Source organism: Cavia porcellus, unplaced genomic scaffold (assembly GCF_034190915.1).
Source record: "Cavia porcellus strain 051 isolate PalLab524CR breed Dunkin Hartley unplaced genomic scaffold, mCavPor4.1 scaffold_12, whole genome shotgun sequence".
Taxonomy (NCBI): domain Eukaryota; kingdom Metazoa; phylum Chordata; class Mammalia; order Rodentia; family Caviidae; genus Cavia; species Cavia porcellus.
In genome coordinates this window covers 84,801,038-84,816,846 of record NW_026947495.1, presented here as the reverse complement: position 1 = coordinate 84,816,846, position 15,809 = coordinate 84,801,038, and positions in this window count along the sequence as shown.

Below are 15,809 nucleotides of genomic sequence, written 5' to 3'. Positions count from 1 at the left end.
CTAGGAACAGGACTGAGCTTGAATTATAGCAGGGTTAGGTCTAGGACAGGTTTTACCTTTAAGTTAAAGGCTAGGCCTCCGGACAGGTTTAAAGTTGAGTCCATGATCAATTGTGGCAACAAGGGTATTGGCAGCAAAGGTCTAATGTTTGGGCTTCTGGTACGGTTAGGTTAAGGTTTAGGATAAGGGAAAACATGTATGTATAAGGGATAGTAGAAGAAATAGAACCAGAGGTAGATGGTCTTAGATTTATGTTTAGGGTAATGATTTAATGTTCAAGGTTGGTATTAGAGTTAGGACAAGGTTCTGGGTTAGGTGTTCCATGCTGAGGATTTGGACTAGCTTCAGCATGGGGTTTAGGAATGTGCTCAAGGCCAGGGCAATACATTCCCTTGCCTTGTTGGTATCTGTGATTGCTAAGACAACTTACCAGCATGCCTTTTGAAAGGAGGAAAGGTTTATTTTAGCTCACAGTTCTCAGAGGTATCTTATATAGTCAGCCACCTCAGGGGCACAGCAGCCTGACAGAGGCCATGGCTGAGGACCAGAAGCTCCTGGCAGGGCTGACAGTAAGCCCTAGCAGAGAGGCTCCCTTTGACTTTTATTGCATCTGAGCTGCAAGTGTATTTGTTGTTGGCATTGATACCCCAGTAGAGAGTTCTGCCTCCAGGAAACCTGTCCAGTCACTGGCAGGACTCTGCTAAATGAATTAGTTTCCTGTGCCAGTACCACATCCCCATGATCCAGCCACTTGTTAAGTGGCTGGCTTTGTGCACGATAGGCTAGCATGGAGGACATCTAGATACATGTCTCAGCATATTGAACATACTTGGATTTTACTTTCAGTTTAGATTTAGGATTATTCCTAGGGTAAAGGGTGAGTGATAAGGCTAGTACTGGGGCTGCACGGGGCCTGACTTGGGGCCAGCTCAAAGTTTGGGGTGGGTTGGTAGTTGGGAGAGGTGTTCACTAGGGGTAGGCTATGATTCAGTGTTCTGTGTATCTTAGAGATAAATTTAGATTTGGCCTTAGCTGTAGATGTAGTTGTAGCTTTAGGTGAAGTTTGTGGTTAGGGTTTTACCAGTGTTAGACTTAGTGTGAGATTTAGAGTCTGGTTGCCTTTTAGGACCATGCTTAGGTTTTGGTCTAGGGCCACGGTTTCTATTTGGGATATGGTTCAGATTAGCGTTAGGGCTAGGGATTGGTTATGGGTAAGGACTGGAGCTAGGTTTATGGCTACTGATAGGTCTTTGCTTAAGGGAAGTTTTATGTCTAGGCCTAGGATTGCAACAAGATTAGCATTAGGATAAGAAGTAATTCATGGCCTAGAAAATGGCTAGAAATAGTCCCAGTGTTTAGGTGGTACCAGGTTGTGTGTTTAGTTTAAGATTTGGGTGATGGAGTGTATGAACATTAGTATTAGTGTTAGTGCTAGTGTGGTTAGTGTTAGTGTTAGAGTTAGTGTTCGTGTTAGTGTGAGTGGCAGTGTTAATGTTTGAGTTATGTACAGGTCATAGGGTGAAGTTCCACTTTGGTTAGGGCAAGAATGTGGGAGAGGTTTATATACAGATTTAGGTATATGATAAGATCAGAGGTATTTGCAGTGTACAGTAAGGCCTAGGTATTAGGTTAGGTTCAGGAATAGGGTGTAGGTACTATTAGGGAAGGCTGAAGAGGGTTAGGTCCTCTCCATGGCTAGGATGAGGGCTACAACAAAGCTTATATTAAAGTTGAGGTTTAGTCCTAGCCTCATGATTGTGGTTTGCCCAGGGTGTGGTATGGCTAGATTTTTGTTAGGATTAGGAGTAGAGTTTGTATTAGGTTCAGGTTTATAGTTATAGCTAGGGTTGAGCTAATATTAGTTTCCTTGTTAATGAGAAGTGTAGTAGTTTGTAGGTCTAGGGTGAGGGTTATATAGTGAAAGAATATCTCAGGCCAGGGCCAGAGATAAGGCTCATACTAAGGTGATGGCTTTTTAAAAGATTGGTTTCTTGTTTATGAATGTTGCTATGGGGTCTGGGGATTTAGCTTAGCAGCATAAGTGCCTGTCTTGCAAGTGCGTGTTCGTGAGTTCGATCCCCGGTACCTTAAAAAAAAAAAAAAAGAATGTTGCTATGGTCAGTGTGAATTGCCTGTTGAAAATTAAATTTGGTTTACATCAGATTGAGCAGTGGGGTTAGTTTCTTTTCTTTTTTTTTTTTTTTTTTTTTTTTTTTGTCTTTTTCTTTTTTATCGGTACCGGGGATTGAACTCACAACTGCCTCCTTGCAAGGCAGGTGCTTATGCTGCTGAGCTAAATCTCCAGCTCTGACAGTGGGGTTAGTTTCAGGGTAGATCTCGGCCTACCATAATACTATTTGATTGAAGGATTTGATGGACTGTTCTTGCATTGTTTGATTTGGTGTAGTGTTACTATTGAGCTAAATCTCAGAGTTGGGGTGAACTAGTTGTAAGTGCAGGTTATATTTAGGTTTATTGCTATAATATGACCAGAAATATCCATTTGAGTATGGCTGGAATTCTTCAGAGTTAGTGTTATGTTGGGTATTGTTGCTAAATTTTGATATAAAGGTACAGATATACTTTAAGTTAATTTCTGGCTTAGTTTAATGTTTTCATGTAATGTTCCAAGAGGGTTATGATTCCTTTTTTTAAGTGGAAGTGCACAAATTTTAGGTGTGAATTCATTTAATTTTTCATTTGTACCACCCTATGTTTTTGTGTTAATATTAGGATTATGACTACTATGTGATTAGGGTTAGATATCCTCTTAGTTTTAGGTTTAATGGTGTGATTTTTGTCTACAGGTAGGTCTACAGTTCCACCAGAAATTATGCTGAGTTGGTTTATTGATAGGGTTAGATTTGGGGTTATGGTTTTATTTCTTGGTTTTCATATGGTGGAGTCCATTTCTCAAGGTACTTTCAGGTTCTTTTTATTTTTTAATTTTTTAATTTTTTTGGTCTTTTTCCTTTTTATCAGTACCGGGGATCGAACTCATGACTGTCTGCTTGCAAGGCAGGCGCTTATGCTGCTGAGCTAAATCCCCAGCCCCCCAGGTTCTTTTTATTTTGAGCCAAAAAAGTTGAGAAGCCCAAATGGTAGTAATCTCTTAACAAGTATCAATGGTGGAAAATAAAATAATCTCTATAGAATTAGGGGCATGTAAAGTGGGAGTAATAAATAAGTAACCTGTAATAGTCAGAAGTAGGCTTCTGTGAAGGGATATACTAGTTTGAGCATGATGCAGATGTTCTTGTTTGTCATTTCCTTTTTTCTTGTTTAATATTTACCACGATGCCATTACATTTAGATCTCCCTATTGAAAACCTGGTTGAGTTCTCCCAAGATGTCCAGGTACAGGGCTTTGGGAATGGTTCTGAGCATGTGGCCTTGTAAAAGAACATGCCCAGATAATCTTTCATACCCTCCTGGGATTTTTCATTTAACAGATTGTGCCTACTTTCCTAGCCAGCCTACATCACAGCCTGTCCTCCTGCCTCATTTCTCCCTGAGAGCCACATGTTCCAATAATTCTTCATGAACTGTCAAGGGAGGGGAGGTCTTCATTTCCATGTAAGTACTTATAGGCCTATAGGTGGCTTACAGGTGCTGGAAGTGGCTGTGAATTTTATTTATTGGGTATCATGTGTTGTGTAACTATGTTGGGATGTTGTAGCTTACTGACTGGGTTGATGAAGAAAGAGTGAAAAATGAGTTATTTGTTGTTGGGCTGTCTTGCTCAGTGGGAGAAAGTAAGTAACTTTACTACTTCTTTGAGATTGTAGAGCCCAAATAGGAATTCCAGTTCTGGTTTCATGGTTCTTTTGGAGGAGTAAGTATGGCTAAGAAAGGTGTCTGGTAAATTGTTGAGAACCCAAGAGGCACGAGAACCCAAGAGGCACTGATTTAGCAAGACCCCATTTGCTTACATGTACTCAGAGCACTACTGCAATCTTGCACTTAAAGAACTGTAAGATTTTTTCCAGAGAGTTTTCTAGGTTGTCTTTTCTTTAGACAATTCAAGTGAGGGTCATTTTATTCTTGAATGTTGAATCCAATTATCTGTCTTCGGCACTTTTACTGCAGTGGGTGTGGATATTGTGAGTAAAAAAATGCTCATTCCATTTTTGTTTTAATTTCTCTTCAGGAGTCCCTTCTTTGCATATTTTAAAAAGGGACTGGTCTCCACATACTTAGGCATCCCTCTGGGTGAGGGTCTGGCCATCTATACGGCTGGATGGTCTATTGTACTTGACCTAAATGAATAAGATATTGTAAGCATCTCGTGTTCTCTGTGTGTAGTATGACCTCATATGACAGAAAAGGCATCCCATTAACACTTAAAACAGAGTAGTAGTAAGCCCCATTTTGAGGTTTTACGGCCCTCATGAAGACTATTGGCACTAATTGGAGACAAGACTCAGATGTTTCTTGGCACAGTGTTGGCAGAGCTCACTTTAGGATCTTGCTGGCTCTTTTAACTTTTCCAAAACATTGTAGTCTCCTTGTAATTCAAATGGAGATGATAGTTTATTCTAAAGTTCATAGCCACCTTCTGATTTACCTAAGAGGTAAAAGAAGGCTCATTACCATTTTGAAGGAACTGGGAAATCCAAACTGGGGAATGATTTCTTTGAATAACACCTTGACTACCTCTCTATCCTTTTCTGAATGGGTAGGGAAAGCCTCAGGCTAAACTGTAAACTGTTTATTGGGGCCCAGGTTTTGGCATGTGTGTGACATCTGGTTTCCATTCCTCCCCAAGTTATGTCCTTCTCAGTACTGGCTCTAACAGAGGAGATGAGCTGCTTAGAGTTCTGGTAGGCACAGAATGGGCAACTTGTGCTGTCCTGTCAAGTGATTGCTGCTCATCGTTGTTCTGTGAAAAGTGGTGTGAGCAATTTCTACTGTAACTTCACTTCCCATATGGAAAGAATCATCAGTCTGTTTTATAGTCTTCCACTGTGGAGGCTAGAGATATAGTACAGTGGCAAAATTGCCTATTTGGCAAGTGCAAGGTCCTGAGTTTATTCCTGGTATTAAAATATAAACAAACAAGTAAACAAATAAATAAATAGATAATTAATAGGCTCCAAAATATAATATAATCTTCCACTGTGTCCATCAAGAAAGTCCACTTGATTTTCTTTATGCCACTAAAGTCCTTTTTTAATTACCCCTTAGTCTAAGGTCCCTGTGTATTTCTTGAGATTATAGAATGATTTTAGTGGCTTCTCAGGAACTGGGAATAAGGCTAAGGTTTTGAGGGTGTGAATGCTGCCCTTTTTCTCCCTGTGAGCCTTTTCATTACCCAATGAGACTTTAGACATGTGTCTTTGGTGTCCTTTACAATGCATAATAGTGACCTGTTTAAGAAGATAGAACTGCCTCTAGAGGTTGTAGAATTGCCTTTTTGTGCTGTATAGGTGATTGGTTATTGTTAGGAAGTCCTCTTTCTTCCAAATGACTGCATGGGCATATAGAAAAGCACATTTGGAGTCTGTATAGGTACTTAGTTTTTGCTTTTTTAAAATATCAGTGCCCAAGGAAGAAGTACAGGATCTGCTTTTTGATCAGAGATCCCTCATGTAAAGGTTTTGGCCTCAATTGTGGGAGACAATTTGATTCCTCTTTAATGTAGAACAATTGCCACAACTTTGATTATATCAAGACTTATTTTTTATACTGATACGTACAGAGCTTACTATGGCATTTTTTTCTTTAATTAGCTCTATGCATTACAGATAAGGCTAGCCAAGGTATTGGTCTGTAACCTCTAAAGTCATCAGAGAGTCTACTGTTTCCTTGAATAGTGCTCTCTGTAAAATATGTAAGTATAAACAGCAGCCTCCAAAAACTATTTCGTTGCTACCTTAATTAAATTATGCAAATTTATAACACTATCTCTACATTTTGCAAAGATGCTTTTTTTTACTGCCTAACTAGCCAGCTCAAGTTACTCATATAGTTTCCAAGCTCTTCATTGTCACTCATCCTCGAGTCACCCCTTTCTTCACAAGATAATAAATTCTGAGAGAGACCTAGAATCAGGGCCTTTGTGTGGATATCCTCATGAGGATTGAATTTAGGACCCTTTGGCTGTCTCTGACTTTTTAAAAGTTTTGGTGGCTTTACTTTCCCTGTGGGTTGCATTGGAGGTAATAGATTAAAATTAACTTGCTGAGATTCCAATAACATCTCAATGGGATTATAAACATAAATTTTTGGATTGTGAGGAAGAGTAATAAAGGGATTAAAAAACTTGGATTACCATACTCAATATTTGGGATTGCAATACTCAGTGAACTGTTGTGGACTGACAACTGCATAACCTGCCTTTTGATGTTCTTTTTGGACAAAGCTACTTCCATTAGTGAGGCACACCTTAGGGTTCAGGAAGGTCCAGAAATGTCCTGCCTGCTTGCATAGGTCTGGGAGATGATTTGTTCACCAGAGTGGGTACCTTCTGTTCTTTCACTAAGGCTCAGGCTAGGACTAAGTTTTGGTTTAAGTATAGGTTTAGACCTATTGTTAGAGTTAGTTGTAGGTTTAGAATTCTTGCTGTGTTCAGATTAGAGTGAGAACAGTCCAGTGTTATAGTTAGAGGTTTTCCTTGTTATATTTAGCATTCCAGCATGTGGATTGTTAGGTTTAAGGTTAGGGTTAGAGTTAAGGTAACATTTAGGGTTCCACCAGTTTTACTGTTATCATTAGAATTAGTGTTTGCCTGGATGATAGTCCTAGTGTTAGGGAGAAGGCCTAGGGATAGGTGTAGGGTTTGGGATAGAGTTATGAATAGGGAAGGGGATAGGAGAACACAGAAGAGTCTTATCAACATTTGGATCAGAATTTAGGTTAAGGTTAGTGGTAAGGTTAAGGTTTCAAAATAGAATTCAAGTTAAGGTTAAGATTTACATCAGAGTTATGATTCTGCCATTACTAGGTTTAGGGTTAGGGCTAGAACAGGTAATAGTGATAGCAGTAGGTCTATGGTTCCACCATGTTTATGGTAGGATTTGACATAGGTTAGTGGTAGTTCCCAGATTCAGTTTGGTGATAGGGTTACATCCAAGCCTTGGACTAATGTTAGAGTGAAAGTCTATGATTAGGCTTAGTGTTAATATTAGTTTTAATGTTATCAATAAAGTTAGTATTAAGATTAAATTTAGTGTTCCACTAGGATTAGGATTAAGGAGAGGGTAGTGATAGTTGTTACTGTTAAGGCTAGAGTTCTGGTCAGATTTAGGTTTAGGATTCTAGCAGTGTTAAGGATTCTAGCAGTGAAAATTATCGTTAGGGTCAGCATAAAGTTTAGGGTTAGTGTTATTGCTAAGGTTAGGTGTAGGTTTAGTGATGAGGGTTGGGCTTGAATAGAGTTATCCTTAAGGTTATAATGAGGCTTAGTGCTTGCTTTTGGATTATAGTTAGGATTAAGTTTAGGTGTAGAACTCCCCTAAGGTTTAAATTTGGGCAGGATTATCTTTCTTGTTAGGGTTATAATTAATATCAATGTTAGGTTTAAGGAGTTTAGGATTATGATAAGGTTTGCAATTAGGGTTCCATGAAGGTTAATGTTAGCTTTCAGTTTAGTAATCATTCTAGTGCAGGCTTAGGGCTCTGGCTATGCCTAGTGTTTGGATTACAAAAGCAGGACTAAGGCCAAGGCCATCACTAGTGCTGTGGTTCTCTCAGGGCTAGGTTTAGGTTTAGGGTTAGGATTAAGTTTAAGGTATTGGATTAGCTTTACAACTTGACATTTAAGATTAGTTCTATGACAGTTAGGATTAGTTCCATGACAGTTAGGATTACTGTTAGAGTTTGGGTTGGTGTTAGGGTTAAGATTAGGTTCAGTGTTCCACAAGAGTAAAAGTAAGGTTTGATTTAAAACTAGGTCTAGGGCCTCTATTAGTGCTGGGGTTAGGTGTATGTTTAAGTTTTGGAGTAGTGATAATTTTAGGTACTAGGTCTATGGCTAGATATAGCACTAGGGTTAGTCCAGAGATAGGTTTCACAATGTTTATGGTTACATTTAGAGTTAAGGTTGAGTTTTTGTATCACCAGGATTATGACAAGGTTTTGGCTTCAGTTTCCATTTTGGTTTATTCTTATGGTTTATTCTAATGTTTGTGCTAGGTCTAGAGTTAGGCTAGGACTAGGAATAGTTTTGAGCTCCGTTATTGTTATGATTAGAGTTACAGCTAGGATTAGAGTTAAGGTTACATTTAGATTTAGCTTTAATGTTAGCTTGTACCAGAATTTTATGTTGTAGTCATGTTCAGATTAGTGCTGGACTATTGCTGGAGATAAGCTTAGAGTTTATCCAGATTTAGGCATAGGGTTAGTGTTAGATATTTTGTTTCATGAAGATTATCTTTTGATTATGGATAGGTTAGGGCTGAAGCTATAGATAGGGCTTGGAGTAGAAGCAGCTCTACAGCTAGAGGTCTACAAAGTAATGATTATGATTATGGTAATGGTTGTAGTACAATTAGATTTCCACTAGGAGGCCAGTGGTGGCAAACCTATGACTTTTGAATGAATTTTTCTTTTAAGACAAAAATATTAATGTATAAATGTATAAATATAAAACCTCATATTCAGATTAATTACAGTGTCTGCACTTTGTGATAAATAGCTGGGTTTTAAATTGCAGTTTGTTTACTTATCTCCGAAACGTTTGCCATCACTGCACTTGGTTTAGGTTTAAGCTCACAATTAGTGTTTGTTAAGGTTACTGTTAGGTTTAATTTATTTAGGGTTATGTACAGTGCTAACACTCAAACTAGGTATAGGTCTAGCATTAGAACCAGTGGCTAGTGTGAACTTAGTGTGGTTAGTGTGAAGGCAGTGTTAGTGCTTTGGTATAAATAATCTTCCACTAAGGTTAGAATTTGAATTTGTTTAATGTTAGTGTTATGGTTACTGTTCGAGCAATGATTCCACTGAGGTTATACTTAGGGTTACGGTAAGGCTGAGGCTAGCAATAGGAAAAGGTGTAGAGCTACACCTTGCCCAGAGGCAAGACACACAGGCCTCTCTATGGCACTCTGGATGCCGCATTCTAGGGTGAGAATGGTCCCGTGGTAGCAGCAGTGGCTGGTTGTGGAGTTGCTCAAGTGGGTCAGTCCTTGGCTGGGGCCTCCACCTACCTTTAAACCTAACCCTAACCCAAACCCTCAAAATAACCCTAACTTTAACCATAAATGTAATCCTAACCATAGGTGGGACAGAGACATAGTCCTAGCCTTGACCCTACTCATATCCTTTGCCCCATCCCTAAAGCTAACCTTAAATATAATCCTAACACTAATGGAACCCTTACTAAAGACCTATCCCCAGCATTAGCTCTAGGTCTTGTCATTTCACTAACCTAAATCCAAACCTAAATAAACATAACCCCATGGATGGTGAAAACCCAGTCCAAGCATAGTCCAACCCCTATAATGAGCCCTAATTCCAGCACTAGACCAAAACCATTCTAACATTAAAGCTACCTATACAAAACACTAATTTAGGTGAAGCACTTCTCTGAAACCTACATTGAGCAATTGCTCTAGTGCTAGTACTGGTTCCAAAACTAAATATAACCCTAAAGGTATCTTCAACATGACTTTAGTGAAAATCTAATGGTAAACCTAACCCTAACCCAAAGGCTGGTAGAAGACAAACACTAGACCTAGACGTAGACGTAAATCTAAACCTAAAACTAATCCTAAGCCTAAAGCTAAGTTTAAACCTACTCCTAGTGTAAATGTAACCTAACATCTATCACTAAAGCTAACACTACCACTATCAGGAGCCCTATAACTGGAAATAAGGCCTAGGAATAGCCCAGGAAATAAAACTAACATAACACTAAACCTAAATCTAACCATTCCTTACTCTATTACCCAAGCCTAGAGCAAACCCGAAGGATACCACTGCAATGCCCTAGACCAAACCTTAGCACACCTCTAACCTCAACCTTAACCCTAATGCTAAACATACGGGAAACCTAACTCTGTCTTTCCACTGAACCCTAGCTCTAAAGCTAATAATAACTTCATGGAAACCTAAACATAAACCCAATTCTAAACCTAACTTTAATTCTGACTGTAAACTAACCCTGCACTGTCATGAAACCAAATCCTACTCAAATCATGGTGGAAAACTAGTGCTACCCCTAGCCTGAACCTTCACTCTATTGCTGAGTGAAACCTAGTCCAATTTTTATAGTAGCTCTAACAATACTCTTAAAACTAAACCTAATGAAACTCTCGGCCTACACCTAACTCAGGTGATAGTCCTAGCCATAGCCCTGGCTGTAGGCCTAACACTAAAATGACACTAGTCTTAAAACTGTTGGGACTCTAACTCTAACCATATCATTAAACCTAAAACTAATCCCCATCCTGAACTCTAAACCTAACCCTGACCTTAAGGCTAATCCTGCCACTAACCTGTCTTGCTGTCCTATCTGTACTTTGGAGAAACTCTAATGCTAACCCTAATCCTAAAACTAACCTAAAACCTAACACTAATCCAAACCCTATATGTAGTCCTATCTCTAAATCTAATCCTAGCACTAACAACAATCTTATCCTATCCTAACCACATGGCACAAATAGAGTTGGTATTGTCACTGCCATAAATAAGTGGGATTTGGATTGTAGTTTGGACACTTAGTCTCTCTGAAAGGTCCAGCATCACTAGTCTGGTGGTACTTTTGACCTCTGGCACTGCTGCCTACATCCAGCAAAAATTAGTTGTCTGAACTTTTATAAACTTATATATGGTGGTCTAAGAATCTTCAGTAAGTCATAGTGGTTCATAGGGTTTGTCAGTATCCAGTTGACATGTGATGTCATTGTTGCCACTGAATTTACTAATATAGCTAAGGTAACATTGTAGTGGTTAACAACTGATTTTGCCTCTATGATAATATCTAGATTTCCTGAGGCCATAAAAAATGGATATACATACACCAGAACATGGGAAGTCAAGACTAAAGAAGACTCTGAAAGTCTTTAAGTCTCCTAATGCATATCTAATGGACATAATTAGAAAAGAAATCAAACAGCAGGTAGCAGAACTCTATAAAATGTTTATGGGAAAGATGAAGAAATCAGATGAGCTCCAAGAGAAAAGGAACCAAATATTCACTGAAATATTACTGAAGCTATCTAAAGTGGATACAGGAGAAATAAGTAAAAATTTGGAAGACTTTATCAAATCAGTTGAAATCATCAGTGTCAAAATTCACCAAAGCTTTAACATCCTCAGAATGATATCAGATAGAAATATCTGAAATGACAGGATATTTGAAATTCAGAACAAAATTTCAGTTATTAAGATGTGCTAAGAGAAGCACAGAAATTAAGAGGAAAAGAAAAGACCATGGACAAAGAAAGACCACGAAAATCTAATCAAGAGAAAAGCAAGAACATAATAAAAAAGTAATTACAGTATATCTATAGAAATCATAGCAGTAAACTTCCCAAATATGAGAAAAGAGTTCAACATAAAATCAAGGAAGGGTCCCAGAACACTGAATAATTATAATAGAAAAAAGAGGTCACCAAGACACATTGGAGTAAAGTAGGTTTCATTCTAGTGATGCAAGGATGATTCAACATATGCCAATCAATAACAGTAATACATCCCATAAACAGGAGCTAAGTCAAAAGCCATATGATCAGATCAATAGACAAAGAAAAGGCATTTGATAAAATCCAACACCCTTTCATGTTAAAAATCCTGAAGACAACAGATATAGAGTGACCCCACCTAAATAGCATACATGGTATTTATGACAAACCAATAAGCAAATCATACTAAATAGGATAAAACTGAATGCATTACCCTTAAAATTGGGAGCAAGATAAGGTTATGCACTATCTCCTTTGCTATTCAACATACTACTGGAAACATTAGCCAGAGCAATTAGGCAAGGGAAAGAAATACAGTATACATTTGAGAAACTTGAAGTTATTGTTTGTCAGCGCCCCTCACAAACCCCTCTCCTCACAACCCACTCCCCACTCTCCATGGCTTGGGTGACTCGGTGGTCACTTCTGGACCCCCAACCTGGGGCTCTGCCCTATGCTCCTGCTAGCCCAAAACAGACCTCTCAGAACAACATATCCAAGGACCTTGGTCCCTGCTGTTCCTGGAGCAGAGGAGGCTAGGCCACAACACATTCTCGGGACAGGCAGGGAGAAGTAGAATGTGGTCAGTCCAGTGCCCTGGTCACCGTCATCACCTGTCCATTGATCTTCAATCCTGGTCCCCTAATGTGTCTTTTCCCCCTGCCAAGGTTATGTAGTGAGGACTCAAATTTCCACTTGGAAGGGGTTTGTGGCCATGGGAACGAGTACAGAGATGAATTAGGTTGTCTCACTTCTTAACTTAGACACTCACAACATGAAAACTTCACCAGGGATCTGAACATTGGCAGTGTCTCTAAGTGACCATAGGAGAGCAGGTCTGTATTAGTTTTCTCCCAGGTTTCTACTCCAGAGGTTCTAAAATTATTTGTGAAGTCTCTAGTTCACATTCTTGTGAGTGTGCCTCTGTGTGTGTAAATTTTGATGGAGCTAAGCCCTTCTTCACATGCTGTGTAGGCACTCTTATCACTGAGCTACACCCCAGCCCATAAATGACATGGAGTGGTGCAGGTAGTACTACTAGGGATTGAGTCTAGGGAGCACAGAGCTACATGTCTGTGTACAAGGGCCCTCATTACTTAAATTTCATTTCTATTTTGCGACTGTGTTGTTATTTTCTTTCAGGCTGTCTTCACTTAAGATTCCCCTGTCCAGTCTCTACAGTATCTGGGATTACATACATCACTGTGTAAGCTTGCCTTTGTTTTTCTTTTTTCTTTTTTGCCATACTAACCGATATCTCTACTGTATCTGAGATTACAGGTGCACATCACCGTATGCTTGCCTTTGTTTTTTTCTTTTTGCCTTACTAAAAAAGTTATTTCCTGACTATTAAAATGCCTTTCAGGGTTGTGGGTGGCATTGTAGTCAACGACATGCATACCAGCATCTTACAAAAATGATGCAAAAGGATGTGAACATGGGGATTTATCATTTTCATGAGCATCACTGATTTTCCTTTCCACAGGTGAGTTTCCAGTTAATAAATAGTGTTGCCAATCTTGTGGTAATACAGAAGAAGAAAAGATTTAAAATAGCAGTCATCCTGGGACAGCCACTGCTGGTGATTGTCACACACCTGAGGAAGTAAGTTTTGGGGGACCAGACTGCTGGGAGGTCAAATGGCAGTAGAGGGCCATAGAGTATGAGGAAAGTGTTAGGTACTGGTTTAGAATTGTGCATTTGTGAACTATGGGTTCTGTAGCGCAGTGGTTGAGTGCTTGACAAAGCGTGTCAGCCTTGAGTTTGATCCCCAGCACTCCAAAAATCACAGAAAAACAGAGAAGGAGAGAGGAGATTAGGAGAGAGGAAGGAACATTTTATATACACTTGCATCATTCAAAAGAAATGCTTTTTAGTGACTTGAGTAGGGCCTAGTGGAACATTGTGCTAATTGCAGGTGCTATTTGACTTTCCTTAGTCTGGAAGCCAGGCCAGTAGGAACAGCTACTCATTTTCAGGCTCTCTGAAGGCCTGTCAGTGTGTGAAAGGAGAATTCTTGGTCCCAGGATTAGGAGGAGAATCTTCAAGTTCTCTCTGTCATTAGTTTATTGGATGACTTCAGAAAAATCACTTCCTGGGCCTCAATGTCTTTCAAACTTGATATTTAGCTGCACCTTTTGAGTCCAATGATCACTTACTGGGGACTCTGATTTTAAAATGATGATGAAGGCAGGGTCAATATGGCATGGAGAGTCTGTGGAGGAGCAGTGTCCATGCTCCTGTGGCCTGCTGCAATGTCCCAGGTCCCAGCCTGGACAGGGAGCTGCAGGGAGAGCAAGGTCATGGGGGATCAGGATGGAGACTGTCAGCCCTTGCTTTGAGCTTTGGACATCTGCAATGTGGGCCTGTGGCCTGGAGCCTGGGCAGCCACATCCTCACTCCCACTGTCCCCAGCATGTGTGACTATCTTGTGACTGCACCAGCCCTGTCCTACGTGCTCTGGCCCTTTGTGACTATGGTATTTGGCATGTTCTGTCCTTCATGTCCCCCTGAAGTCTCCTCTTTCTGTGACAGGCTTGAAGACCACTCTGCTCCTGCATGTCCTTCTGCTGATGACACTGTGTCACGTGGTGGTGTCACTTCCCCGGGGGCTGCTCTCACTGGTGGCCTTTCCTCAGGTTTGTACCTTTCTCCTTTTGCCTGCTGTCTTACAAAAGCTCACCCCATCCTCCTTCCCAAAGAACTGTGCCCTCTACAGAGTCTCCTTTCCACTGTAGCTTGGTCTCTAGAGCCAAGTGTTCTCCCTGGGGATTAGAATGGGGAGGCTTTTCCTTGAGGTGTGAGGAAGTGGGGTTTTGAGAGTCAGCTTGGCTCACTTTAGCCTGGCTGGTTCCTATGGAAGTTGACTCCCTCCCTCATATGTTTCTTTTTGTACAGCGCTCTGACTCTGCCAGTGGTCCCACTCTCATGACTGAAAGCAAATGAATGTCTCCCACTGTAGCAGCAGTCTCTAGGCTGAAGAGTCTGGGCAGGACACAACCCATGATATTCTTCTCCATTCAGCTAACTGTACCTTTCCCTTAATACTTTTGTTGTTGCTGAGTCAAAATTACCCACAAGCTAAAAGAGAAGGAGCTTGTAGAAGTTTGTAGATGTTTCAGAGTCTGCCGGCTCCTAGGAAGGCTGTGATGGCAGAGGGACATCACAGAGCAGAAAGAGTCCATGGCGTGGCAGGCAAGAAGGCAGCAATCAGCAGCAGCAAACCCCCTTTTTTCTCTCATGTCATCCAGGCTACAATCCTTTTGTCTAGTGCCACTCATGCCTAGGTTTGGTCTTCCCATTATCACATCCAGAATGGTGTGATCCAGTGGACTAATCCAGTACCACAGACACTTAATGTCAATAATCTGCACTCTAGATAAGTGATGATAAACCCTTTAGAGACAACTGGCTGAAGTGCAACCCAAAACCCATGTATTTATTGCAGTATGCCCACACTACATTTCAATATGCACACTGAGGTTCTAATTTAGAAAATCAACTAATACATTCACATCTTTTGTCATAAAACTAAAACTAAACACAGGCCACTAGCAGTGTCCTAGATCCAGCCACCTCTGAAAAGCCTCATCCAATGAGTGCATGAGGCTTTGTTCAGACATCTAGATAACAACTTCTGACCTGTGACTCTATCCCTAGGTGTATCCTAGAGCTATGTCTAGTGTTCAGTGAAGTTTATGTGAAGACTAGCATTAGGTTGAGGGTTAAGCTCAGGTTGATAGTGTTAGCAATTGGTCTGGGAAAGGGATAGGCTATATCCCATGCTAGGTTTTGGATAATACTAGGGTTTCATAAGGGTTAGGATTAGAATGAGTTTTATGGCAATTTCAGGACTAGTGCTAGGGATAGGGCTAGGGGTATGGGTAGAGTGGGGGTGAAGGATAGGACCAGCACCAGATCTGGGGTTCCAGACATTTGATGGCTAACAGTATAGCTAAGCCTATTGCTTAGGTTCCATTTATTTATTTTTTTGTTATTGTTGAGACAAAATACCTGCACCCCATGTTAAAGGAGGAAATGTTTATGTTAGCTCACATTTTGTCGAGTTATGGTATATATCAGCTGGCTCCTGGGCTAGAAGCATGGTAGTGGGTCATGGAAGACAACAAACAGTTCATGGCAAGGCATACAGAAAGAAACAGCAGTATGCCTTCCTTT